Raw genomic sequence first — 27,222 nt, 5'->3', positions numbered from 1 at the left:
GAGAAGAGGAAAGAGTTATACTGTATACATTAGAAGCCAATAGCTGGAACCAACAGCTGAAAGAAAGAAATAGTGGCTTCCTTTAGCCCTCTGACCCTCTCCCAACAAGAAAGCTATGCTCTTTAAATTTGATTAAATTTTTGCACATCAAAAGCCTGAAATTTTTATATGCCACTGAATCAGTAGTTCCACTTAAATGGATGTATCCTAAAGAAATAATCACATTTCAACATTATTGCATTAGTGAAAAATTGAAAATTACAATTAGAAATACAATTGGTATATTGGTTTCCTACTGTTGTTATAATACATTGCACCAGACTCAGTGGGTGAAAACAACACAACTTGATTATCTCACAGTTTGGTGGGTACAGTGGACTTTCTTGGTTCTCTGCTCTGAGTCTCACTAAGTTAAAATCAAGGTGTCTGCAAGACAGCATTCCCTTGTGGAGGCTATAGGGGAGAATAAGTCCTGTTTTCTTGCAGAGCCATCCCCAAATTCTAGGACCATCCATAAGTTTTGGTTCATGGCCCCAACCTCCATCTTCAAAGGCAGAACAGTGGGACCAGTCCTCATATTTCATCACTATGACCTGTGTTTCTACCTCCCTTTTGCACTAAGGCCCCTGTGATTACATCAGGCCTCCAGTAATCCAAGATAATCCCCTTATCTGAATGTTGGGAACTTTTATTTCACCTGCAAAATTACTTTTGTCACATAATTTAACAGTCAGATTCTAGGGATGGGGCATTTTGATTTTTGGAGGTCTACCAGAATAGATATCAGTAAAGCATAGAATACACATGAACTTGACTGGAATATAAATAAAAGTAATGGTGTTGGAAAAACTATCTACTGGAACAGAAAAAATGCTAAGTGAAATACACTTAAGTAAAATAAGAGAAACTGAAAAACAATTACAAAAAAAAAAAGTCAGGTTACTCAATAGCTTGGATGGTTTGATCACATTTTTTTTTTTTTTAATTTTTAGGGTGGCACCTGTGGCGTATGGAAGTTCCTAGGCTAGGGGTCGAATCAGAGCTGTAGCTTCTGGCCTATGCCACAGCCACAGCAACACCACATCCAAGCCCAAGTGCAACCTATGCTGCAGCTTGCAGCAATTCTGGGTTCATAACCCACTGAGCAAGGCCAGGGATCAAACCCACATCCTCATGGATACTAGTTCTGGTTTGTTACCACTGAGCCACAATGGGAACTCCTCATTTTTTGATAAAGTATATGTCTATATATCTGTACTAGCTCTACAGCTATAAAAGACTTATATATCTATCTAAGTGGACAAGTCTACCCCCAAATGTTGAGTGGCTATTTGAGATTGGAGTTTACTGGTGAATTTTTAGATTAATATATTTTTTAACTTACTAAAATAATAAAGTATGTTCTCTACCACACACACACACACACACACACACACACACACACACAAACACACACTCAGAAAACTTAAAAATTAAACCTTTCTCTTACAAGCTGAATGCAGTAGATGGCCCTTTGACCAGCTGATTGCCCCCTCACCCCACAAAACACCAGAAACTGTTTCTGCTAGATACAGTGGTATTCCCATTCTCATGGGACTGAATTGAGTTCCACATGACAACACCAATCCCAGGCAGCCTGCCCTAATTCTGAGAAATCCAATATCTTTAGCCCAGTGGCCCAGTAGCTATTAAGCCAAGTTCTAAGAGAAGAACCTCACTGACTTTCTACAGCTGTAATAATATATTATTGTTTAATATCCTCACTGAGAAATTTTCTGACATGGTGCAGGCAGAGACTTCCATATGGCAATGTTGGGTTTGGTTTAAGCTTCAGATAGCTAAAAATAAGTCTTTCTCCTCCTTTTGGTTTTAAAATGTAAGCAGATCTAGCTTTTGATGTACAAAGCTTATAAACGAAACAATTTGCTGTCCCCACCCAAAGTCAGCTAATGCAACTCCCAAAAGAGGGGTCTATCTTTAACAGTTTATTCTATGTTCTAACTGTGGTTTCCTTAAGAACACGCTGTATACAAACTTTGTTCCTAAGGATATTTCTGTTGGTGCCAAATTGACTTCAATTCACAAAAATCATGTGGTGCATTCCCATGTAACTTGGACGTTTTTGCTCTAAAGAAAACAGAGGGCTTTCCCCCCCACTTCGGCAACCATTCCTGTTTATGGAAGATCCACTCTCACCCTGGGGATCTTACTCAGAATCAGTCACCAAATGTGGACTTAATTCTTAGAAGACCTAGCAAAAACTTTGACCCCTAACTCAGACTCAGTTGCAGACTATATCCTATCAGTAGCAGACTGCTAGGGTATCTTAGAGCACTATGGTGAAAAAGTATATGCTCTCCTGACTACAGTCCTAGGGCACCAAAATCCTTGGGTCCAAATCTTGTCTCACCTTTATGATTTGCCTCACCATGGGCCAGTTATTTCAACTCTGTGTGCCCCTATTTATAAAATGAATGTAATAATATGACCTACTTCTTAGGACTATTGTGAGGTTTAAGTGAATTAAACATATAAAGCATTTGGAATCTTGTCTGGTATGTGCTAGGAATAGCAATTGGAAGAGAACCATGTAAAGAAGACAGCAGTACTATTTAGGACATAAGAAAGAATACTATTAGGACAAGAAAAAAAAAGATACTAGGATATTTTTTAAAAAATACTATTTAGGATAGTCAAAGAAAAAAATGAAAGAAAGGGAATAAAGAAGGAAAGGGAGAGAAGAGAAAAAGAAAAGAAAAATGTCTTTAGAAAATCATAACCATTTCTAAAGCATGTAAGTTAAAATTCTGCTAACTAGCCAGGCACCTTCCTGCCTCAAGGCCTTTGAGTTGGCTTTTCCTTCAACCAGGTGCTTCCTCATTGAAATAGCCACACAGTTCATTCCCTTGCTTCCTCCAGGACTTTGCAGATATAATAACTTAGCAAAGCCCACCCTGATCATCCACTTTTAAATTATGCCCCCCTCCCCTAGTCTGGCACTCCTCATCCCCCTTATCTGTTTTCTTCTCTTCTCCTGCACATCTAATATTTTTTATCATTTATTTATTGTGTTTACTGTTGGGTCAAGTTCTAAGAGGGCAGAGATTTTTGGCTGTTTCTTGCTGTTATATCTTCCATAGTGCCTGACTCATAGTTGATGCTCTATAAATATTTGTGCAATGCCTGGAAGGTCATCTACCTTCAAGAGAGGAGGCTTCTCCTAAAAAGGAGGGGGTGGATGTTGCAAAACCTCAATGCAGAGCTCCCAAGCAATCTGCTGACAATCCCAGTGGGAGTCCTACACTGTCTTCCCACGATAAGGTCCCCAGTGGAAACTCTAAGGGGACCGAGTGAGGCAGAGCCAAGGGCTGGGTGTTGGGAGACCATGTTCCAGTCCTCCTGCTGCTCCAACCACCAAGCCACTCCAGTTTTCACCCCTTGAATCTAAAATGATAGCTAGGTGACGGGTCAAGCTCATTTAGATGTAAAACATTCGAGTTTTTGTAAGTAGAATAGGGAGACAAGCAAATGGATCAGCATTTATTTAATTCCCATGTGCTCAGGCTACTTCACTTGCCCTTATCAAAGCTTCTGACAGAGCCTGACTGGAGTCAGCAAAGCAAGTTATATTTTCCATTTTACTTGTGGCTGCAGCATCTGGGTGACGTACATAGTAAGACTGCTCCAAGAATCCCAAGAAATGTTAATTATTGTTTTGTGTAAGATTTCTCAAGAAAACCATAACAGAACTTTCTCGCTGTAGTCCAGTGACTGACAAATTTGGAAGTAAAATACCTTTTTTTTTTTTTTCTTTTCCTCTTTTTAGGGCTGCACCTGCGGCATATGGAAGTTCCCAGGTTAGGGCTGAATTGGAGCTACAGCTGCTGGCCTATGCCATGGTCACAGAAACAGGGATCCAACCTGCATTTATGACCTACATCTCAACTCAGGGCAATGCCAGATCCTTAACCCACTGAGCAAGGCCAGGGATCAAACCCACGTCTTCTTGAATACCAGTCGGGTTCATTACCACTGAGCCATGATGGGAACTCCAGAAATGAAATATCTTTTGTTTTTCTCTTCCTTTAAAAATTATTGGATAAAATTTTCTGTGAGGGAAAAAAAAATGGCCTCTCTTCCTCTTCTTGTCAGAAGTAAAGTATTAGTTTATAAGCAATAGTGGCAGAAAGGGGCCTCCTGACACAGCACATAAAAATTACCCAAATCTTTAGGCAGAGAGTGGAGTTCTCATTGCCTCCAGCTTTCAGCTGCTGTGGCAAAATTAGTGTTTCCACTTGCTGTCTAGGTTTTCTGGTCTGTTCTGGGAAATGGAAGGCCCATAGAGATCTAGATCTTATCTTCTCTTCTCATCTGCCCCTTGAGATATAGATAAGATTTGGCTTAAATCTCTAAGGCAGAAGCCCTTCACAAGATTTCTGTAAATTCACAGCTTTCGGTTCCTGCTTACGTTATGAAGGGTTTGGTCTAAGATGCTGTAATCAAAATACTCAGAACAGCAGTGGCTTAAAAAAGATAGAAGTTTATTCCCTCTCTCAAGTAATGGTTCAGGGGTTGCAAGAGTCAGGAACATAAAGCTACTCTACTATCTTCAATGCACGTGACTGAGTTCAAGGTGACTGGTCCATCTCCTGCCATCACCTCTGCATCCCAGGCAGCAGGAAGAGGGAAATGACATGCAGAGTTCATGTTCATGCCTTATATAGGCATGATGCAGAAGTGGAACACATCATGTCTGCTCATATCTCATTATCTAGAACTTATTGCATTGCACAACTAGCTGCAAAAGAGCCTCGGAATTGCATTTGTTACCTAGGTTGTCATGGGTCTAACTGCAAAAATGACATTCAGTGAGTCAAGTAAGGAGAGAGTGGATGTTTAGGAAAACCAGCAGTCTCTGCCATGGTCCTCCTCTCCAGCCACTCCTATATGCATTCACACCCTTTGTCCTGTGAAGAGCATAGGACATACTTGCCCCATCCCTGAAGGATTCAACCCTATGTCCTATCTGGTTGCTGTTTCTAGCTCCAAGTCTGGGCTTTGTCCAAGGAGGAGCAATCTTTTCCATCATCTAGATGCAGCTCCTCAGGGTCCACTAGTGCTCTCTCTTCCTCTTTCACATACACACCCCCCCATGTACAGTGGTGGAATAAAAACAAATAGACTGCAATTTAAAACTCCCATCAGGGAGTTCTCTTGTGGTGCAGTGGGTTAAGGATCCAGTGTCATCAGTACAGCTGCTCGGGTCACTGCTGTGGCTCAGGTTCAGTGGCTGGCCCAAGAAGTTGCACATGCCACAGGTGATGTAATGGATTAATAAAGAACAGAGAACTAAAAAAATGTAAAAAATAATAAAATAATAAAACTCCCATTAGGAAAAGGGAAGATGGAAAAACACAGCGGCCAACAGCAGACCTTCCTCAGGAGCTGTGCTTTTGTAACTCACTTCCTGCTTGGGATTAAGGTTGTTTTAGTGTTGGAAGAATTATAGGCTTCTGGCTATTTGGTTCTGATTCCACATATATGTAACTTCAACCAAAGAGTTCATCCAGAGTAACAGAGTTGTGTTTTTTTTTTTCTAACTGATCTTATATTTCCTCATCTTTGTGTTCTACTCCTCTGCCTTTTCTCTCTCTCTCTCTCTCTCCCTCTCTTATTTAGCTCCCTTGAAGTAATCTCAAACAATGGGTTTCAGTGGGATGGCAACACTCTTTATTGGTTTTTGACTTCTGAATTGGCTTCCCCTATCTGGATGAGAAGTTTTACTGAGAAGTGTTTGAGAGGTCTAGGGGCTATAATATTATCACTTGCTAAAGCTGCCATTTTAGAATACAAGTCACCTATTGTAATCAACCTGAGGTCATCAATCTAAAAGTAGCAAGACACTTGTTGAACACATCAACGTTCTAAGTTTTCCCAATAAGTTTCACTAAACTTTCTGAACCTGGCACCATACATCTTGTCTTCCAAGGCTGATTGGACAATTTTTACAAATATTTTGCCATGGCACAACAAGAATCGCCAGATTTCTAGTTTGCAGTGTTTTTCTTTGCCTCATGCTACCTGGCACTAAGCCACTTGTTCTGGGTTTTGTCATAGTGGCACCCCACTTCTGACAGTAAATTCTGTGTCAGGTGGGATGGATGCTGTCACAACAAAACCAAAGTGCAGTGGCTTTAAACAAGACAGATTTGTCATATTTCAACATTTTTTTTTTTTTGTCTTTTTAGGGCCATACCTGAGGCATATGGAAGTTCCTAGGCTAGGGGTTGAATTGGAACTATAGCTGCTGGACTATACCACAGCCACAGCAACACCAGATCTGAGCTGCATCTGCAACCTACACTGTAGCCCATGGCAACGCTGGGTCCTTAACCCACTGAGCGAGGCCAGGGATCAAATCTACATCCTCATGGATACTAATCAGGTTCATTACTTCTGAGCCATGATGGAAATTCCCTCAACAATTATAAAATAAATTTGTGTTCACTTTGAAGCAATTCTAAAATGGGAATGTGTCTTATAGTCAATAGCATCTTTGCACTATATCACAGCTTAATTGGCCATGAGCATTTTTCTTCTTAAGGCTGTATGAAATAACAGGGCTTTTGCAATTGATGCTGTCTCAGATTGGATTTCTCTCTCACTGAAAAGTCCAGACATTGACAATCCAGGATGAGTAGAGCAGTTGTATCATTCTTCACATGGGACTCCCATCTCTGGGTCTGAGGCAGTTGCTCCAACTCCTCCATCACTTACTCACCATCAAAAATGGAGAAAGAGTCAGGGAAGTACGTGATCATTCCTTTTAAAGGAAAAACCTAGAAGAAATACGTATTCTTTCTATGCCATCCATTAGCCATCCATTAATCGCATGTTCATACATAACTTCAAAACAAGGCTTAGAAGTGTAGTTTCTACCTGGACAATAATGTTCCCAGCTCAAAGTCAGCAGGGTGTTTTTTATCATAGGAAAGAGGGGAAAAAAATAGATATTAGCAATCGACTAACAGAGTTTACCATAACTTTGCATCCAAATTACTGTTTCCATAGCTAATGCATTATCTCCCAACTCATTATTTTATCAAGCCCAATCAGTTCCTTGATCCCCCTAATTCACTCACTCAGTCAATTTACATTTGAGAGGTGGACCTTATGAAAACATGGCTTTGGAGAGGCAAGAGTTTCATCACAACAATGAAAGCAACTTCAGATTGGATAACAGACATATCTGTTCTTGTCTTCCTGCCACCCAACAACCATGGCACTGAGGCATTTTTCAATCTCGCCATCTTCTCTCACTCCTCACCTCTCTGTCCTCACCTCACTCTCTCATTTTTCAGCCCAGGTCTGCTCCCTTCAGTCCTTTGAACCTATGCCTTCAGAGTCTCACTTTTATCCCTAACAGCTTATCAAGGACATTTTCCCAAATAAAGATAGCTGCCCTCCCCAAAAGGAATTCTGATGGAGTCACCTGGAAAGGCAATAATGTTATCAGGCTGCTTCAGAAGACTGTCAGGGGACCCAGGGAAGGATATAAAAGTCAAGGCCAGCTGCCCAAAATTCTGCCAGATGTCACCTGACAAAAAATCTAACATGAGGAAGCAGGATTCAGCAAATCCATAGAGCTGAGCATTGTCTTACCTCTTTGTAAGTTGTTTTGAGAACAAGCCCACAATGTGGTATTCGTTTTCTGCCTCATTAGCCCTCTACCAATATCACCTTCTATATTTGTCTACCTGTTTCCTCACTAAGGTCTTTAACAGTATCACCACTCTCCACACATTAATGATGGTATCTGCTCTGTTGTAAAATCCATACAATTCTTCCTTAGATGCCAGTAATTAGGTATTGATGAGCCACGGCCTCAGAAGGCAGCCGTTTATCTTTCCTCTTGTCTTTCCAATACCTACACCAGCTATTTATACTCTTTCCTGGTGCCTGGGTATCTGCCATTCACATTCTCCTTTTCCCCATCTTATGTGAACTGAAAACACGGCTGTGGGTGCTGCCATTCATGTGCACAAGATATATCCAGTGTGGGGCCTGATATGATCAATGATTTCCATCCAGCTTTCCCAGCATCTGCAGCTCCCTGCCAGGCTTGGGAATTCCAAGGAAGACAAAACTCAGATCCTGCCAGCATCCTGGCACAGACCTGGTGGGTTCTAGCAGAGCTTCAGCAGTGATGTATCATGCTGGGCATCTGAAGGGTGGTGAGAGTCTGGTGGCTTCATGCCACTCATTGTCAGTCTCCAGGTTTGGGTCAGTTCCTGTAAGTTCGGGTCAATTCCTGTAATGGCTGAATCACAGCTGGTCACAGTCCCTTTTAATAAGAAGTAGACTCTTCCGTTTTGCTTTCATGGAATTCTATGTGAATGCCTCATATGGTCAAGAGAAAGCAGCTCTGCACGCCTATATTTAAATGCTGCGAGTAATTCCCGCTCACTCTAACTCTATCCAGATGTGGCTACTTCGTGCCCATGTAAATTAGGTGGCTTGCTTGCTTTTGGGCCTTGTCAAGAATCTGCATTCTGACTCACAGAGAAAAAAAAATGGAAAGAATGTACAGCAACTACACACAAGACAGGCTATTTTAATAATACAAGCTCTGTTGAAGGGAAAATCAGTGCTTTTGTGCTGCAAACAACAGCATTTGCATTTGGAGGGGCTAGACACTAGAACTCAGTAAGAACCCTGCAAAGGGTGGCCTTTCGTCCTGGGCGTCAGCTTCTCCCATAGCTGGATTTCTGATGCGGGTTCTAAGTATTCCTGACTAGGAGCCACGTCTATCCTCTGCCCCCAGCCTTGCAGTGGTGACTTTCTAAAAAGGAAGAATTATTTTGAGATAATGGGCCCTCTTTCGTGCCTACAGCATTTTCCATTCTATCCCTCTCTGTCAGGCAGTGAACGGTAGTCCAGCAAATGTGGGCACCCCAAACTTGGAACACAAAAAGCAATTCACATCACCCATCATGTGTTGTGTTCCACAGTGTGTCTCATTTAAAACATAACCCACTAGCAGCCCATTTCACTAAATTGGCCTCTTACAAAATGGAAAAAATTTATAGAAGAGAAGAAAAGTCGGCGCATCTCTTTTTGTTGTTCTTAAATGGTAATTTACTGAAGGATCTTTGGAAAAGCTTGTTCCATAACTGACAGAATTGAATTAATCTTTATTCCACCTTCATCCCAAACTCATCCTTCCCCCTTTCAGTCAGCAGGAGGGCCAAACCCACAGATGGTGGAGGCGCCTGTAGGCACCAAAAGTAATGGCGTTGCCTTTTCACAGAAAAGTGTTGGAGCAGCTCAGGGACACTCACTCCAGCTCTGAAACCCACCCCCTCGCCACCATCTCAGACACTGCCCCATTATAGTCTGTGGCATTTGACATGTGTATTTGTTTGCCCTGAACTAAATGTGAGGCTGAGAAATGAGATTCAGAATAAATAGGATCAATCACCACTGAGACTCAGGTATATTAATCATAAATTCCTTAGAACAATAAAACCACACTATGCTGACCACATTCTTAGGGTTTGCAGCGTGCTTTCTTAGGCAACATCACGCTTGGTCCTTGCAGGCATTCTGTGAAGCAGGCAGGGCAAGCTTACTACTCAGGTTTTCCAGATGAGAAAGGCAAAACAGGTGAGGTGTTAACGCCACAAGATCTCAGAACTCATAACAAGAGGAAGAGAAGAGCTCAGTCCAGAGCTTCGTGTTTTCCAGCCCCAAATTAGTTTTACCACATTTTAACCAGCCCCCTAGAGTCATTATCTCTCCCTTCCAGTTGTCCAACTCGTAGTCTCCAGAAGGTGGAAATTTTCAACCTGGCACTTCTTTGAGAATGGGAGACCAGCTGTCCCAGTTTGCTTTGGACTCTCAGTGCTAAAACCAGGACCATCCTGAGCAAACAGGACAGTCCAGTTGGTAGCCACAGCAGACAGGACCTCCAGCCCTCAGGGAGCCCATGATAGCTATGCTCCCCTCCACTCAGCAAATGCTGTTCCCAGGCCATGTGTATGCCATTTCCAGAGGACATCTCTAGCAAATGCTTCCAGAAAGACAAAGAAACCCAAAAGGGCTAGTGTTTGGATGAAACAAGCAGGATCTGTCAGCATCCCTGTCCTGCGAAAGCACCAGTGCCAGGCTGATTCAAGGAACAGTGACTCTGCTCCTGGGAGTGTGTCTGGTGCAGATAACTCTGAACCCATCTTTCCCAGGCTCTCTGAGAACAGCCCTCCCACCTGACTGGATTGAAGCCTTGTGACACTGTGTGACCCTTGGGAGGGTGGCGGGTTGAGTAGGAAGGAGAAAAATAAGAGATTTGTTTGTGACTTTTTTTTCCCCAATGACATTGAGCTTTGGGGAATTTTTCTTTCTGGTGACTGAGTTACTCCACCAAAGAGAGGACTGATGCTAACCTTTTTATATAAGTCTTGTGCACTAGATGCCCTTTTGCTCAAAACAAAGCAGGGCCTCTATTCTCTATGCTTCTGATGCTAAAGCAAACCTGATGTCCGGCCAAACACAGCAATATACATCAAAATCTTTTAAAAAAAATGATCCGTAGCCTTGGACCTAGAGCTTTTACTTTGAGACATTGTAGCTTAAGAAAACAATTGGGGATACAGACATTAATATGAGTACTTTAAGATCATCATATCAGGGAGATCATCTTGCCATGCTATGTTTGTTGCTGGGGGTTCAGGAAGGTGTGAGCAGGTTTGGAGCACTGACTGGTAAGGCTGATTGCAAGAGAACCTGAGCTGTATTCCCTGTCAGGGTTCCAAAAAAGCAGGGCTTGCCAGGAGACACTGGTCAAATGGTACAGAAGTCCAAGTTGAGGGTCGTGAGAGAGGTGAGTGAGAGGCTAAAAAGCATCCTGGAAAGCAGCTCAGCCAGTGGGAAGAAACCAGGCTAGTCAAGATGAGCCAAGGGATAAAGCCGTGCACCCTCAAGGGATGCAGAGATACTGAGGCAGAATGAAAATTATTATCTAATCTCTGTCCCCACCCTATTCTAGAGGCATATCTGAGGCCCAGGAAGAGGGAAGGTGAGAGGAGCAAAGAGAGAAATTTCATTAAACTCTGTGACACTCTGGGGCCCAAGGAACTCTGCTTTGGGAATTTTGGGGGAGGAGGCAAGTCGCATGGATGAGAAAGTTGTTCTTTCAATCTGACCGCAAGACCCTTTGCCACCATGAGAGCCCTGGCAGCCACTGGCCAAGAAATACTGTGCCTGGAGCAGCAGGAGAGGCTGCAGTTCTGCTCAAGCTATGTAGAGGGGCCATCCTAATGGCCAAGGCTACTGGGCATCAGAAAAGCCTGAGGGAGAGGGGGTACTGTTACTGAGCACAAGGCAATTAGCTTCCAGGGATGCAGAGAATATCCTGGGGACCTTGAGGGGTGGGGCTGGAATTAAGCAATTGGGATTAAACTTCATCTACAATACAACATTCCAAATATCCAACATAAAAGAATGGAGAACATGGCTCTCTGAGAAAATATTATGGAGGCATTAAAAATGGTACTCAAGTACAATAGTTAATTACAAAAAATTATTATAATAAGTTTACAAAAATTTTTGTAATGCGTATATGTGTGTATACTATATGTGTATATATACACATATATAAAACACACAAACACATACAGATGTTCCAGACTTTAACAGACAAATGAAATAATCATCATCACCATCATCAACATCAAATTTACCTCCCTATCCCCTCTATTAGAGTCTGATTTCCTTGAGAAAAGGAACTTTATCTGCCTCATCCACCTTGATGCCTTAGAATCATAAGTCAGAAGAATATCTGGCTTACAGTATGCACTTGATAAATATTTATCAGGTAAATGGATGGCTGTCACAATCCAGATCCTTGCCAGGATAATTCCTAGAAATTAGGTCCTGCAAAATATTCCCCCATAATTTTCAGAAGCTCCCAAAGGAGTGTGCCATGTATCTCACCATCAGCATCTTCCCAGCATTCAGCATGCTGGTGCACTTGATCGCCAGCATGCAACATCACTGTCACCATTGCATACAGTCAGCCCCCCATCATCTGTGCCCAGGATTCTTCTCTAACCTCGGAATCCCAAACCACTGCTAGGTTTGAGTCAGAGGTTGGAAAAATGTCCTCCTCTCTGATTCTGACCACGATTTGTCACTGGTGCCCAAAGTAGCTCTGTTTGGCCCAGAGACTCATAGTCTTTTTTCAACAGTGATTTGGGGCCTTCATCCCTCTAACCATAAAAGTTCAAATCCAATAAAGGCTTGAGCAGGGATAAGACACTATGCTATTCATTCCAGTCTTTCTGTTCTCCCCATCAATCCAAACTCTCCCCTCCCCATCATGCTAAAACAAAGTCCCCCTTGCATTGAAATGTGTGAATAGACTCCCAGGGGAGGGAAAGGTGGGGCACGTTTTTAGCACTAACTGCATCCCGTCTTTAGCTCAGCCAGTCCAGATAAGATGGAGAGCTAGAGATGGTGGAGGTCCAGAGGACCACAAACAACAATCCTCTTTCCTGCTGACTTCTGAACCAGGTTAGGGACAGCCTAGAAGAGGAGGGCAGGGGAAGATTCAACTATCATCAATTCTCATATACTGTGGCTCACATCTGCTGGTAAACAAATTTCCTAATCCTGAATTCCTAACCAGCCTGATTTAACCACCCTGCCTCCCCACAGACCTCCCACAGACCTACCCTTGCACTTGCTGCATGATTGAGTCCAAGTGGGACCACGTGTCCTAGACAAGAGCACTCCAATAGCAAAGAGAAGGAGGAGCTGGGCTCTGCAAGCCTGGTTCCTCCCCAGACTTGTCAATCCAAAGACGTTCCATCCGCCCAGGAGTAAAGCCAGGATAAGATAAGAGTCCAAGAGTGCTATGGCCAGGAGATGTTCCTCAACATGCAAAGAAATGTCAATGATAAGAAAGAAATGTCCCCCTCACAACAGAAACACAGAGAAGCATGAAGGGTAAGGACCCTAAGTCAACAGTTATTCGTGGGTTGTGAAATTATGGGTAGTTTTCAGTTTCTTCTGTAAATTCAATCACGTGTGTGTATGAGTTTTCACATTTTCTATAAGTATATACTTTATTTGAAATCAAATTGGAATGGAAAAATAATTATTCAAGGTTATATTTCAAATAAAATGAAGGAAAGAAAAGAAAGAAAATCTCATGGTCGTCTCCGCACCTGCCTGGAAGAAACATGCTTCTTGACATCTGATGGCCTTGCACCTGGATTGGTGGCCTGCTTATATTAAAGAAACAAACCGTAAGCCTTGAGTGCAGGGAAGAAATGTTGCTCGGAAATTGTAGGCTAAAGGCTAGAAGCCTAGCAAAAATATGTTCACTGAAGTCCTCCAAAGACATGAAGAGGGTCAACAGACCTCCTCTAACCAGTTATGAAAGATTCCAAGAAGAAATGGTTGCCAGAGGGTAAATCCCTAGAGAGATGGCTCTTGGGTATGACGATGTGGGGTTGTTGCTAGTGAGAGCAGAAGGAAGCTGAAAAAGTGTCTCAGAATCACAGAAGCTGAGAGAATCCTTGGGGAAGGGAAAGAATCTGGTGTCCCACCACCTAAATTTACTGTTGGAGAAAGAAAGAACGGAATTTGATGAGGATTCCACAATTCTTTAATAGCATCAGGGCATCATCAACTTTTCTTCCCCCTTTTTTTCAGTGAGAAATGATAAATACTACGTGGCTAAGAGTAGAAATATCAAAACTGTGAGAATCAGGAGTTCCCGTTGTGGTTCAGTGGTAATGAATCTGACTAGTATCCATGAGGATGTGGGTTCAATCCCTGGTCTCGCTCAGTGGGTTAAGGATCTGGCATTGCCATGAGCTGTGGTGTAGGTTGCAGATATGGCTTGGATCCCATGTTGCTGTGGCTGTGTCATAGGCCAGCAACTGCAGCTCCCATTTGACTCCTGGCCTGGGAATTTCCATATGCTGCAAGTGTGGCCCTAAAAAGCAAACAAAACAAAACAAAACAAAAAACCTAAGAATCAAATGGTAAAAAAGTTGTCTGACCTTAAGAACAACCCTCCTCATAAAAGCAACCAGGTGGTCTATGCGGTTTGTAGGACCTACACAAGAGAGCCAAGGAGTAAGGAGTTAGAGCCTTTTCCCAGAGTGTGATCAGTGGGACCCTACCTCCACGGAATAGTAATAGGTCTGATATGGGAAAAGAGGAATGAGGAATGGCTTTGAAAAATACTGGGTTACACAATGTTTTAAGTGATTCCTGACTGCTACTATGTTTGTGAATTTGTAACTCAAATACCTTCTACCATAGAAATTTTCCTCATCTTGTAGAGCTAATGCTGAACAGATGTAATCTCAGTAGTGCTAGGATAAAGGGTCACTGACTTAAGCAAAATCCAAATTTATTCAAAGCAATCACATCTAGGTTGTCCATGCCTGTGGCCTTCAGTACCATACCCTGAGTCTTTCTTGAGATAGTTAGAAATTCTACTTAGGAATGTTTCTGTACAGTAATCTGTTATTTGAGAGCCACATGTCTGTTTATTTTCATTTTGCTAATTTTCTTGCTCCATAATCTGTGAATCAAAAAAATTTTTTGCACTATAAAAGATATAATGAAATATCTTCCTTTAAATTCCAGCACTATTTTGATTGCAAGCTTCTCTTTTGATAGACTATGGCCCTATGCCAAATAAAGCCAAGAAGAAAATCAGTAATGCTTGACAGAGGATCCTAGGCAGGAAACAAATCAAACAACCTCAATTTGAACAATATCTGTTCAATCACTTCTAAATGATAGCACTGCAAGAAAGGATGAGCTACTGATTTTATGTTTTAGGTTTCTTTCATATTTAAAAAAAAATTCCTTTGTCAAACTGAAGTTTGAAAAGGCATCTGTCACGGGGATGAACCATGGTGCCCTTAGATATTACTTTGTTTGAAGAAAAATAGGTGGCAAACTAAACACCACACAGATATACAATCTTGTGTGTGGATCTTGCTATGAATGGGCTATTTTCTTAGTAGTTCCTAAAAACATAATAAAGAAATAAACTAAAGTTTGATTTAAAGTATTTTTAGGATCTCACAGCCAATAGCTAAATCTAGATTAAAAAAAATAAAGTCAAAGCCAAGAAATAATATATATGTATGAGATAGACAAACTTGATCAAGAGAGTAAAGAGTGAGGGTCACTGAACCGCTTAATGACAAGATACATTTCTTTGTTTCAAACCTATCTCTAGATATGGGAATATTCACTATGAAAGTAACTAAAAATATATGTAGAGCTGCCTTGCAGAAGTTCTTAAGTCATCCAAACTGTCAGAAGTGTGTCACTTCTGGTGAAGGTAATCTAAAACTTAGAACATGCAACCTTTGATATGAGATCCTTTTCTCCCTGCAAGAAAATACCACAATCCCCACCTTGAAACTAAATGGCCAACTAGGGGTTCTACAGAGAGAACCCAAGGCCAGTGAATCCAACAGCCACACCACCAGGAGGAGCGATGGTTGGTTGTGGGTAGGTACTTGTTAAAACACACTTTAGATTAAACTCTGGCACATCTACTGTAGGGAGAACAAGTAACAAACTATGTTAATATATATCTCTACCTCCAAACAAGGTTGTTGTTTTTTTTTAATTTTTGTTTCATGTTCCTTAAATAACACAACCTGCCATGCTCATGGGCATCAGTAATAGAATATTGGTCCTTGTGATCTACAAACCTTCTGTTATATAAACAGGAGCCTGTCTCAGCTTTCTCGAAAAGGCATAATCCAAGAAATATTTATCTTTGAAAGTTGCAATATCAGTAGAACCACATTAACTGTTTTCTTAATTTTTTTCCTCCCCTATTGTGAAAATTAATCTGCACTTGCTTTTTAGAAAGGGCTTTGATTTTGCCTGGGGCTGCAGCAGGGTCTGCAGTGCATAGATAGGTGGAGGTGGTAGCTCTTTAGAAACTATAGCCTGGAATAATAGCTATAACAGAGGAGAAAGTTGGGAAGAGGAAACGAAGTAGCAGTGGAGAGCAGGGGAAGAGATTAAGTGTAACTATGTTCCCCTGTTTTTCTACATCCCCTTCCCTATTCAGGCAACATTCTCAGGTTCTGGGTGTTTCCTGAATTTCAAGTTCTGTTCCTTACCCATTTCACAGAAAAACATTTTTTTTTCAATTTACTAAAAGTGACAATACTATTTCATAGCAGATATTCCCTATAAGACACAGGTGTAGGACTTTGAGAGTCAAACACACAAAGGAACACAGAAGGACCAAAAGAGAGGAAACAGTGTGAGAAAACAGGCCAACAGCTCTAGCCTTCTAAATTAAAAAAAAATTAATCAATAGTGAAGAAGATATACAGATGGCCAATGGGCACATGAAAAGACACTCCACATTGAAAGAAATGCAAATCAAAACTACAATGAGGTATCCCCACACCAGGCAGAATGACCATCATCAAAAAGTCAATAAATAATAAATGCTGCAAAGGGTGTGGAGAAAAAGGAATCCTTTTACACTGTTGGTGGGAATATAAATTGGTGCAGCCTTTATGGAGATGTATGGAGGCTCCTCAAAAAAACTAAAAATAGAGTTGCCCTATGACCCAGTAATCCCATTCCTGGGCATATATCTCGAAAAGACAAAAACTCTAATTCAAAAAAACATGCACTCCAATGTTCATTGCAGCACTATTTACAATAGCCAAGGCATGGAAACAACCTAAGTGTCCATCAATGAAAAATGCCATTTGCAACAACATGGAAGGACCTAGATGTTATCATACTAAATGAAGTATGTCAAAGACAAATATAATATCATTTTTATGTGGAATCTAAAAAATACATAAATCAGCTTATTTACAAAACAGAAACAGACTCACAGACAGTAAAGAATAAATAAATAAATAAGCTTACAGTTATCAAAGGGGGGAGGAAGGGGGATAGATAAATTAGGAGCTTGGGATTAATAGATAAATACCACTCTATATAAAATAGATAACCAAGAAAGACCTACTGTAAAGCACAGGGAAATATAGTCAGTATCTTAATAATAACCTATAATGGGAAAGAATCTGAAGCTGTACACCTGAAATAGCACAATATTATATTGCAATATTATATAGCACAATATTGTAAATCAGCTAGAGTTAAATTATTTTTTAATTTTAAACATAATTTCTCACAGGCAACAATACTATGTATATTTTATATGTTGCCTATAAACAAAGGCAGTTTACTTTTCATTAAAAAAAAATCAGGGGTCAATGAAGGGAATAAACCTCTATAGCAAAGATGAGAGGAGGAAGGGGGGGGATGTCCAGCTGGGATGGATTGAGCAGGAGGAACTTCATGCAAGTCCCTCAGACCTCAGGCTGGGGCTCTTAGACCTTGGAGAGCAGACCAGGCTTTGGCCATGATGATACAGAGCCTGGAAGCAAAGATGGTGAAATGGGAGCTGGCAGTGGATGGTTCTGTGGAGAAACTGGTGGACTCACCTGGGAGTGACTCACAGGGATGCTGAGATGGTCCCCTTCTATGGGAAGGTGAAAAGAACCAAAGTTTAGCAAGTAAACATGAGTCCCATGGGCATGAAGAGACCAAAATTAGGGCATGGAAGGGAGCGGAAAAAGCAGGGAATAGGCCTGGTGGGAAACAAACCATGCATCTAGGTGGAAGGAGCCTAAGGGTTCGTGGATGCTGCAGACATTTGAAGCCAATTAATCATTCCTGAAATTCCTGATCCTGGTGGCCTTCTCCAGAGGAAGATAGGGCTTGTCCTCATCCATAAAGGTAATCATCTCCTTTCCTGGGCATTTTATTTGCTGTGATATCATGACCTAAGCCTCTGCCCTCCATTAATCTGAAGCCTTCAAATGATGTAGGATTTTAGGGTTCTTCCATTCATACAAGGACAAGTCAAAAGCCACAGTTACTGTGTTTATGTAACACAGATATGTTTCAAAAGAAAATATAAGCCATGCCCTTGCATTTTGCAAAAGCACTTCCATTGGAACATAAAGAAGTTTACATAGTCTTTATCACGTAGCAAGATGTTTTCATTTTGTTTGGTCCGTGTCCCAAGTTGTATTTTGTTTTCAACTTCTGCTCATTTTCTTTTGTTTGTGAAGAGCTATGTCAGGCAGAGTCTCAATTTCCTCAAACATCCTGGTTCCAAATGAATTATTGATTAGAGAAAAAGTAATGCTATCATCCGGGGGCCTGGGTTTCTTCCTTGGTTCCAGCTGTGTGCTCACCACCAGCTCTTCCTAACCTTTGCCTGAGAAGCAAACATATCAAGTTAAAGGAAGGAGGGGAAAGAACATGGAGTGTTGGGCTTGGAAGGGAAATGGCTAAGGTATGGAGCTGATTGCATCCTATCAAGACCAAGACCGTGATGCACGATGAGTTGGTCATGGCAGCCAGAAAGATCCTCTCGTGTCAGAGGCTTCCACTGATGATGGCTGGTAAAGGATTGGTAGCCTCTGAGGTTTTGATTAGTGGGCATTAAAAAGGGCTAGAAGAGGAATCAAAAGCACAACCTTTGACTATAAACTTGACTGTGACTCTGAGCCTAAATAGAAAATCATCCTAAGAGTTTGGGATAGTCTGTGTGAGATATAGTAGGGAAAAAAGTAATGGATGTTTACAAGCTGGATAAACTTGGGTAAACCTGAGATACTCTTAGACTGAGTCACACCACAGGGCAAATATGACTAGAATTGACCATTAGAAAGAAACAGGAAGGAGCCATGAAGAAACCAGAGGTTGAGGATTTTTTTTTCTTTGTATAGAGCAAGCACATCCAAGAAAACGGACATTTTGCAATAAAAGGGAAGTCAAGAGATGAAATAAAATATTCCCAAATCCTGAAACTATTCTCACAGCCCTGAGAAGCTTTTATCAGCATGGTACTCTCTACCTTAAAGGACCAAGTGGCTTTCCATTTGAGATGGTGCATAGGGAAGGGAAGAGAAAAATAGCAGCCAGTGGGGATCCATGCAAGGTGTCGTCCAAATCATTTTGATCCTAGAAGCAAAGTGGCTGCATTTCCAGTGCTATAGGAAAAAACAGCTTCCATTCCAAAGATGAGGAGTCAGGCCAATCTAGCGATTAGTCAAATATCAGTGATATCCAAGACTCAAGCCCTAGAGATTATCTCTAAGATCCTATAGCCAAAGATGCCCATGGTTCATACCATCAGGAAAAGCAGCATGAGAGGCTGTGATGGTTCTAAAGTCCACTGTGGCCTGGAAAGTGGGCCAGGCAGGAAGGCCAAGTAATAACCTCATTGAGTTCTGAGACCTCTTCACCTTCCAGCACACTTTTGTAGATTATTATCCCATTTAATTTCTGGAATCAGAGCGTCTGTCCTCAAATTCAAGCTCTACCAGTTCTTAGCCTTGGTAATCTTGAACCAGTCACCTCTATGAGCTGAAGTGTTCTTATCTGTGAAACAAGGATAATAAAACTGTTGACTTCCAAGCATAAATGTAAGGATTAAGTGATCTGACATATGCCAAGCTATTTACATGGTGCCTGGAAAAATATTAAGCATTTGATACATTTGATCTAGTTTTTAAAATTATTAAAAAACCTCACACTAACTCTGTGAGGCAGCCAGGACAGGTATCCCCATGTGACAGGCGAGGAAACTTAAGCTCCAAAAATGATTTGCCTGATGCTGCAATGGTGTAGCCCCTCAAAGAAAGAGACTGGAAAGTGTGTTGCACAATCAAAAATAAGAATGTTCTGACAGTAGCACCCTGAAGTTGTGTACCAACATATTTGCTTCCCATCATAGCTGGAGAAGGGTCAGAGGAGCAAAGGAGTTTCAGATTTTTAAACCAAAGGAAAATCTGACAGAACATCTTCTAGCATTTTCTTTGCATCTCAGATGCAGAACTTTCTGATCTCTGTTCAGAAAGGTTTAAGTGTTAAGATCAGGAGGATCTCAGGAGACAGCCAGGTCCCACAAGGGAAGGGATGGGTGGTGCCCATGAGAGGAAGATGTGCCCTGGAAGCCTGGATGCCCTTGTTCACGCACATAGTGCTGGTGAGGACTCCCTCCTGCCAGCCAGCAGGGCCACGCGCCTGTGGCTGAGCTTTGGTCACATCTGTCAGCTCATACCGTAAAACACCGACTTTCTGGAATCCCCATGGGCTGACTCATTGTGGAGAGAGCTGAGGACTTACTCTTTAAAGCACCCAAAACTTTAGAGGGTAAAAAAATTTCTATTACCCTTGTAGTGACATGTGTTAATGGATCACAGCTATGTTGGCTTTCCAAGGGGCGTACATTGGGTATAACTCAGCCTGACCTTGACAATGGAGGACATCACCATGAATATCCATTATTATCCCAGGTTGTGTACAGTCATTCTCTTGGGATATTTTGAAGTGTGGTAGAAAGGGGTTTCCACTAAACTGAATAGTTCCAGATCACTGGACTTTCTTAGTACTTCTCTGTGCTTCTTTTAATATTATTTTTGCCTTCTCCCTTACAATGAGCATTATCTTTGCTTGTCTTTATTTGTCTCTTATTCTCTCCAAATCCCTTTAACTTGCCTTTTCTCTTCTACTAAAGACAGCCAAGCTCTGTAAAATAGGTTGTAAAATAAGAACAAATAACACTTTTAAAGGGTAAATTTTATGATATGTGAATTATATCTCAGTAGAGCTATTTTTAAAGTGAATTGCTGGCTATAAAATCTTGCAAAAGGTGAGATATCATATCATTCTGTTTATATTGATAATAAACTATTTCACTCTTTTGTTCAAAATATAAAAGCACAAATAGACTCGGTGAGGACCTAGCATTTTTTTCCCCATAAGTGATATACCTGAGAGTTAAGGTATAGTCTCTGAAATATCTGTTTTGTTCACCTGACCTTTTGGATTAGTTCTTATCCTATAAGTAAAGTTAATTTGAATGAGATGTAGTATGACTCTGGATTTTTTTTATTAAAGCCTCTTCCCTCTCCCTTTGTTCATTCATTTGGCATTTTTAGTAGCATGTCCTACTATGTGTTAGGTCCTAGAAATAAACATGAATCCCTAAGTGACTCAGATCTTCCTTAGATGAATTTCAGGTATAAATCTTTAGGAAGTATGAGTTTTGATGCTTCTTTGATTTGCAATCCCATAATATCTCCATGATCCCCAAATCTAGTCAGTCCCCAGCGAAACATCACAACTAACTGAGAGGCCAGCCCACTTCTGGAAAGCTGGTCCATGGAGTGGGTAGCCTTGATCAGAGGAGAATGCTGAGAAGTGAGCAAGAGCTACTTTCAGTTGTTGTATTCTCCAGTATTTTTCCATGGAGCACCCAGAACTGTGTTATTCAAAGTATTGCTCAGACCAGCAGCATCAGTATCACCTGGCAGCTTGTAGGAAATACAGAATCTTATTCTCCACCCAAGACCTATTAAATTAGAATCAGCTTTTTAAAAAGATCCTCAAGTGATTCATATGCTCATTAAAGTTTGAAGAGCTGTGAGCTAGGAAATATTGTACACGAGCATGCCTGAAACACCTGGCACTTTACCCACCACCATAACCACATCTTTCAGAGCCCTGGATGAACAATGCCAAACATAAGAAGCCACCACTTGACACAGAGGCACATCCCATTGGCCAGTAGGTAGAGATGGTCTTGATGATGCTGAGCAGATGTTCAGCATATTTGTTGAGCAGGCAGAGACCACTGCTGTTCTCCTCACCAAGCCTGTCAGGTTCAATAACTCTTTTCCAATGACTCATCTCTTCACACACATGTGTTGTAATTTTCTTTAAAGACCAGCTTGTCAGCAGCATTCAAAGCTGGGTGTTTTTCCTTTGTTGCAAAACTTCATCCGTATTCCTGGAAACATCCCCCAGCTCAAATTCAACTCAAGTCTTCCTGACACCATCTCATTCATCCACTCATTCACTTGAAAAGTACTTTCTGAGCACTGACTATGCGCCAGGCACTGCCAGCATCTGCATTTTCCATTCAGTGACCACTATGTAAACCACTTAGTTTCCACATCTTACAGAAGACAGGAAATTTATTTTTGAAGTATGAAATACAACTTCTATCCTTAATGAACTAATGCTATAATTGAAAAGGCAAGGTTTAAAATTTTGAAGTTTATGGAAAACAAATTTTTAAGAACTCAAAAAGGTGATACGTGCTGTACTAGAACCAGGGCTGGATGGTCCTCAGTCAGAAGATCTGGGACCAGGTTCTGGTTCCTCCATTAATCTACTTCAACCTTTGTGACACGCTATTTTGCCTTTCTACAATTTTCTCAACTACTTTAAAAAAACAAGATATTAGACTATCTGATCTTAAAAAATAATTCTTCCTTGTCTCCAGTATCCAAATACCCAAGGATGCATCCTGAACTACGTATATAAACTCTGATCGACTTCAAGGTAAGAAAGCATGGAGTCAACAGGCAATGGTATTTGTCATAATTAAGAGTTCTGGTTTTGATAGCAGACAAATCTATATGCAAATCCTTGATGCGATATAAACTTAATACTCTTGAGGCCTTAGACAAGTCACTCAATCTCTTTGATCCTCATGATCCTCAGTTTTCTCATTAGTTACGTGGGGATGATAATAGAACCTCCCCATAGACTTATTATGAGAATTAAATGTAATTCATGTAAAGCCCTTAGCACAGTGTCCAATGTAAATGGTGTGCTGATAGATGACAATGATGGTGTTGGTGGTGATGATAGCAGTATTCTCAGGGTCTTTTAAAGCACACAGCCTTTCCAATAAGGATAAACTTCAATACTAAATTGGAAGAATTGATAGGATATGGAATAAACTACAAAGAAACTGACCCGCTGACAGCAGAGAAGATGAAGGAAAGAATAATACAAGTAGGGAAGATGGGAATGCAGTAACCATTTGCAGGTAAGTGAATGGACAACTTTGTGGACCAGAATGGATGGGGAAGGAAAAACTTGGTTTGATAGAAAGCGTTGGACATGATGAAGCAGCACTTGAGTGTGGTGGCTCTGGCATCTCTGTGCAAAGGGGAGTTGAGAGACTGAAGGAAGGGAGACCAGCCAGGTGTCTACTGGGTCCTCACTTCTGGGCAAAATGTCACGAGCTGGACAACAGGGCAAAAAGTCATGGAGAAAAAAGCAATCCCCTGGAGCTCAACAAGTGTCTCTTCAAAGACCCTCCCCAAGAAATTCCTCTTGGCCTCCTACACACACATGTTTAGCATTTCTTCCCACCCCAATTAAAGCTGAAAGAAACACATGACCTTGCCCATGTGTATGAAGGAGAAGCTGAGATCACATCCTGTCTCTGAATTCTGAGTCAGAGAATCCCGGAAGAGCATATTGAGAGTTACTAAATAGACCATGTCCCTTTCAGCCTGCCTGTAGTCAGAGATCTGGTTGGATAAGAATAGGACCCAAGCCCTCCAGGCATGGCAGGGCCTCTGCAGCACCATGTGGTTGCTATTACTGACTCTAAATAAAGAGCCAAGCACTTGTATAGGCTCTGTCCCTCTTCATCTCCTTCGTGGTCTGCACCCCAGGGCTGTCCAGGAAGAACAGAATCTGCCCAGTGGAGCCATCCAAGGCAACTACTGTTCCCCAGAGCCACCATAGATGTGGAATTAGGAAATAATTTGGCTTAATTACAGACCAGATTAACCAGAACTTTGCTCCTGGGGCTGTCACTGGTTGTCCCTTGGCATGCTTCACTTGGGCTCAGTGCACTCTTGGGTATAAGCTCTTCTCTACAGCTCCCTGGATGGTAAACATGGCCCTGGCTGTGTATGAGAAACAAAGAAGCTGTCATGGGATATACAGAGCTGTGCCAGGTGAGGTGGACATCAGTGGGAGGACTGGTCAGCATTCCTCCAGCACATGACCACACTCCCACAAGTCCATGGCAGGACTCAAGCTTGACTTTCTCTCCCACAGTCCCAGTCATCTTCTGTCCAAAAAAAAACAAAGATAAAAACAAAAGATGTGATGGGAGATGGAAATGGAAGTAAGCTTTCAAAGCAGCACGTGTGGCATGTCCCCCAAGGCCATAACCAGGTAAAGAATTGAGGCAGTTATGCAAGTAACAAACAGAATGGTTGCGTTGAGACTCTCACAAGAAGAGTCTCCTCAATTCTTTTCTTTCTTAGCCTTAACTCATGTATTCAGTGAGCAATTACTGAGTACTGACTGTATCACGGCTTTAGGTATTTTGAAGGATTCCACAAAGTCCCTGGTATTCTCTGCAGTAGGTGTGACATAGGGAGAAAGAGAAGACATCCCCAAGACAATGACATTTGAGTGGGATCATGGGTGATGAGTAAGGTGCCCCAGCCAGAAGGGGAGTCAGGCCAGGTGGAGAGGACTGCACAGTGAAAGGCCTGATGGGAGATAGCTCATTCCTTTAGTGACAGGAGAGGGGAGAATCCGCTGCTGCTTATAGAGCCCAGCAATCCAATACTCCTAGTGAGTGGAGCTCAATCCTTCTAAATCCTGTCTCAGTCTCCCTTCTCCCCACTAATGTTCCTGAAGGTATCTCCCATATAGGAAGTAACCAGTTATCCTGGAAGTGAGGATCTCTTTGTTGCTAAATGGCTTTCTCTATTTGTTCTTTGCTGATCCCACCCCTCCCTAAATCACAGCACCAACGCTAACACTAAATGCACTAAACCTTCAGCACTAGCATCAGCTGAAACTGAGACTTTATTTTCTAGATAGAAACAGGCTTGATGGTATAACTCAGAAATATGCAAAATGGTGTGATCAGGGCCGGAAGGTCCACAGCCATGTCCAATAGGCTTCCTCAAGAAGTATGGTAAGGAGTTCCCGTTGTGGCTCAGTAGGTTATGAACCTGACTAGTATCCATGAGAATGCAGGTTCAACCCCTGGCCTTGCTCAGTGGGTTAAGAATCTAGCATTGCCACAAGCTGGAGCATAGGTTGCAGATGGGCTCGAATCTGGCATTTCTGTGGCTGGCAGCTACAGCTCCAATTCGACTCCTAGCCTGAGAACCTCTCTATGCCACATGGCACAGGTACATCCCTAAAAAGGAAAAAAAAAAAAGGCATGGAAAAGTCGGGGGGCTATCATCCTTCTAGAGCAGCTCCATTTCTGTCCCTCTTTTGAATTCTGCTTCCATGTAAGAATCCTCAAGGCATGGGAGGGGCTGAGAACCTACTGCATCTCCTCCTCTAAGGCATTAGGACTGAATTCCAGTGCCTGGAGTTAGCACATGTTTTGGTTGGAACTATAGATCCAAAAATGGGTAAGACCCAAATCTTGCCCTCAAAATACACAAAAGCAAAAACACAAACAATAAATTTCTACAATCTTCAAAGGAGGCAGCTCCATAAAAAAACAGGAGTATTTAGAACACAGATCCTAAGCCAGACTATGTAAATTCTAAGACATGTGACCATAGATAAGTTACCTAACTCTCTGCACCTGTTATCTCACCTATAAAATAGGGGCAATAATTTGTACTTCCCTCATTAGGCAGTTATTATGAAATAGGGAATGAATATATAGAAGGCATTAGAATGCCTTAGGTAAGAGCCTAGCATGTGCAAGCAACGGGTAAATGTTCTTAAAAGAACAATAACGATGTGAGTGTATTCATGGGGCAAGGGCTGGAGGTGAGGGGAGGGCGCTCAGAGGATGGAATAAATGATTCTATCTGAGGAGTCGGTTAAACCCAAAGAAGATGATTTTGGTTCTGGATCTTGAAGTTTGCTGAGCAGAACAATAGAAGGGTTTTCTAGTTTTGGGGAATAACACTGGCCAAGTTCTCACAAGGCAAGTTTTCTGATTTGAGATTGAGTCACTGTAAAAGTCTTAGCTATCAACATTGAATGAGGCTTAGCTGAATGTTTCACAAACTGTCTTGCAGCAAAAGGTACAAAATTACAAGATATCAAGAAGGTGATGGGCCGGTAAATGTTTAACCTTCTGGGGAGTGAGGGAGGCCTGATTTGTAGCATTTGCTCATTTCTGTGCTAGAAATACTCCCACCACGGTTGATTTCAAACTATCGGTGTTGTCAACAGATTCATAAAATTCCTGAAAATTTAACACTTGGCTTTCAGAAGCTAGTCCAAGCAGTCTCCAACACACCATGGCCCTCTGAGAAATCTGGGCCTGGACCCTCTTCACCAGGAGTCACAGGACAATGGAGAAAACAGATCTGACCCTCTGCTCAGAGCACAGCTGGGACAAAAGTCTTCTGAGGTGGCCCAGCACACCTACTCCCTGAACTTCATGACTTATTGAATCTGGCATGAGTTTTCTTTGACAGCAACAGAATCTACCCCGGTTCTTTTAATCAGGACGATGACATTTTGCATTTTAGATTAAAAGCTCACGAAAGATCTGGGGTGTTAGAAAAGCAGACCAAGGTTAGGCTTCCAACAGCAATGTCCCAGAAAGACCAGGATGAGAAAGACTGAGCCCTAAAAGGCAGGAACTCCACTAGCACCAAAGCCACTTTGGTCTTGGGGTGCTTACACCAGCACCAAAGTCACTTCTGCATCAGAAATTACAGGTGAAGATGCCTAGAGAGCTGCCACTTCTGCTGCTGGTTTCACAGAATGCCAGACTACCTGTTACAGCGCAAGAGAAAGACCCACACTCACTCCAAGCCCGTGTGTTCCTATGCTTCTTCCTCTCCAGCTTCCCCTGGGAGCTTCAGATCTCAGGACTAAGTCCTATCGTGCCTCCTTGCCTCTCCGGGTCTGGGTGTGAACTCTGCAGTTGCCGGGGTACTAAGATTTATAACACGAACTTTTCCCCAAATCAGAAAGACAGAGCAAGCCCCTTCCACGATTTCCATTGAGATTAGCTTCAGGTCCTTTTCTGCTTTGTACAGAAAAGTTTTCCCTGGAACCCTGCTATCCTGAACTTCTTTCTACAAATAAAACGGTCCCCTGTGCAGTTTCTGTGGTGGCTCAGTGGGTTAAGAATCCAACTAGTATCCAGGAGGATGCGGGTCGGATCTCTGACCTCGCTCGGTGAGTCAGGGATCCGGCGTTGTTAGGTCGCCGAAGGGGCTCGGATCTGGCGTTGCTGTGGCTGTGGCGCTGGCTGGAAGCAGTAGCTCAGATTTGACCCATAGTCTGGAAATTTCCATATGCCATAGGTGCAGCCCTAAAAATAAAAATAAAATAAAATAAAAGGGTCACCTGCTAGGGGAAGAA

General features: G+C 42.0%; 1 protein-coding gene across 5 annotated transcripts in view; it reads left to right on the top strand.

Moving 5' to 3' along the window:
• Nucleotides 1-26,959, top strand: part of RNLS (renalase, FAD dependent amine oxidase) — a 417,533-nt gene extending 390,574 nt beyond the window's left edge. The window contains exons 10-12 of one of the 5 annotated variants that reach the window (XR_014827657.1): nucleotides 22,388-23,864; nucleotides 23,968-24,087; nucleotides 26,077-26,959. The gene's annotated coding sequence lies outside the window, so the exon portion shown is untranslated. Of the gene's footprint in view, nucleotides 1-22,387; nucleotides 25,351-26,076 lie in introns of those variants that run through there. The other 4 variants (XR_014827656.1, XR_014827654.1, XR_014827653.1 and 1 more) reach the window with 4 other exon arrangements.
• Nucleotides 26,960-27,222: the final 263 nt, after the last annotated feature.

This window comes from Sus scrofa, chromosome 14 (genome assembly GCF_054392235.1).
Source record: "Sus scrofa isolate SSC_HxYL_T2T_F1_AM1 chromosome 14, Sscrofa_HxYL_maternal_Yorkshire_Landrace_v2.0, whole genome shotgun sequence".
Classification (NCBI taxonomy): domain Eukaryota; kingdom Metazoa; phylum Chordata; class Mammalia; order Artiodactyla; family Suidae; genus Sus; species Sus scrofa.
This window is presented reverse-complemented; position numbering and strand designations above follow the sequence as displayed.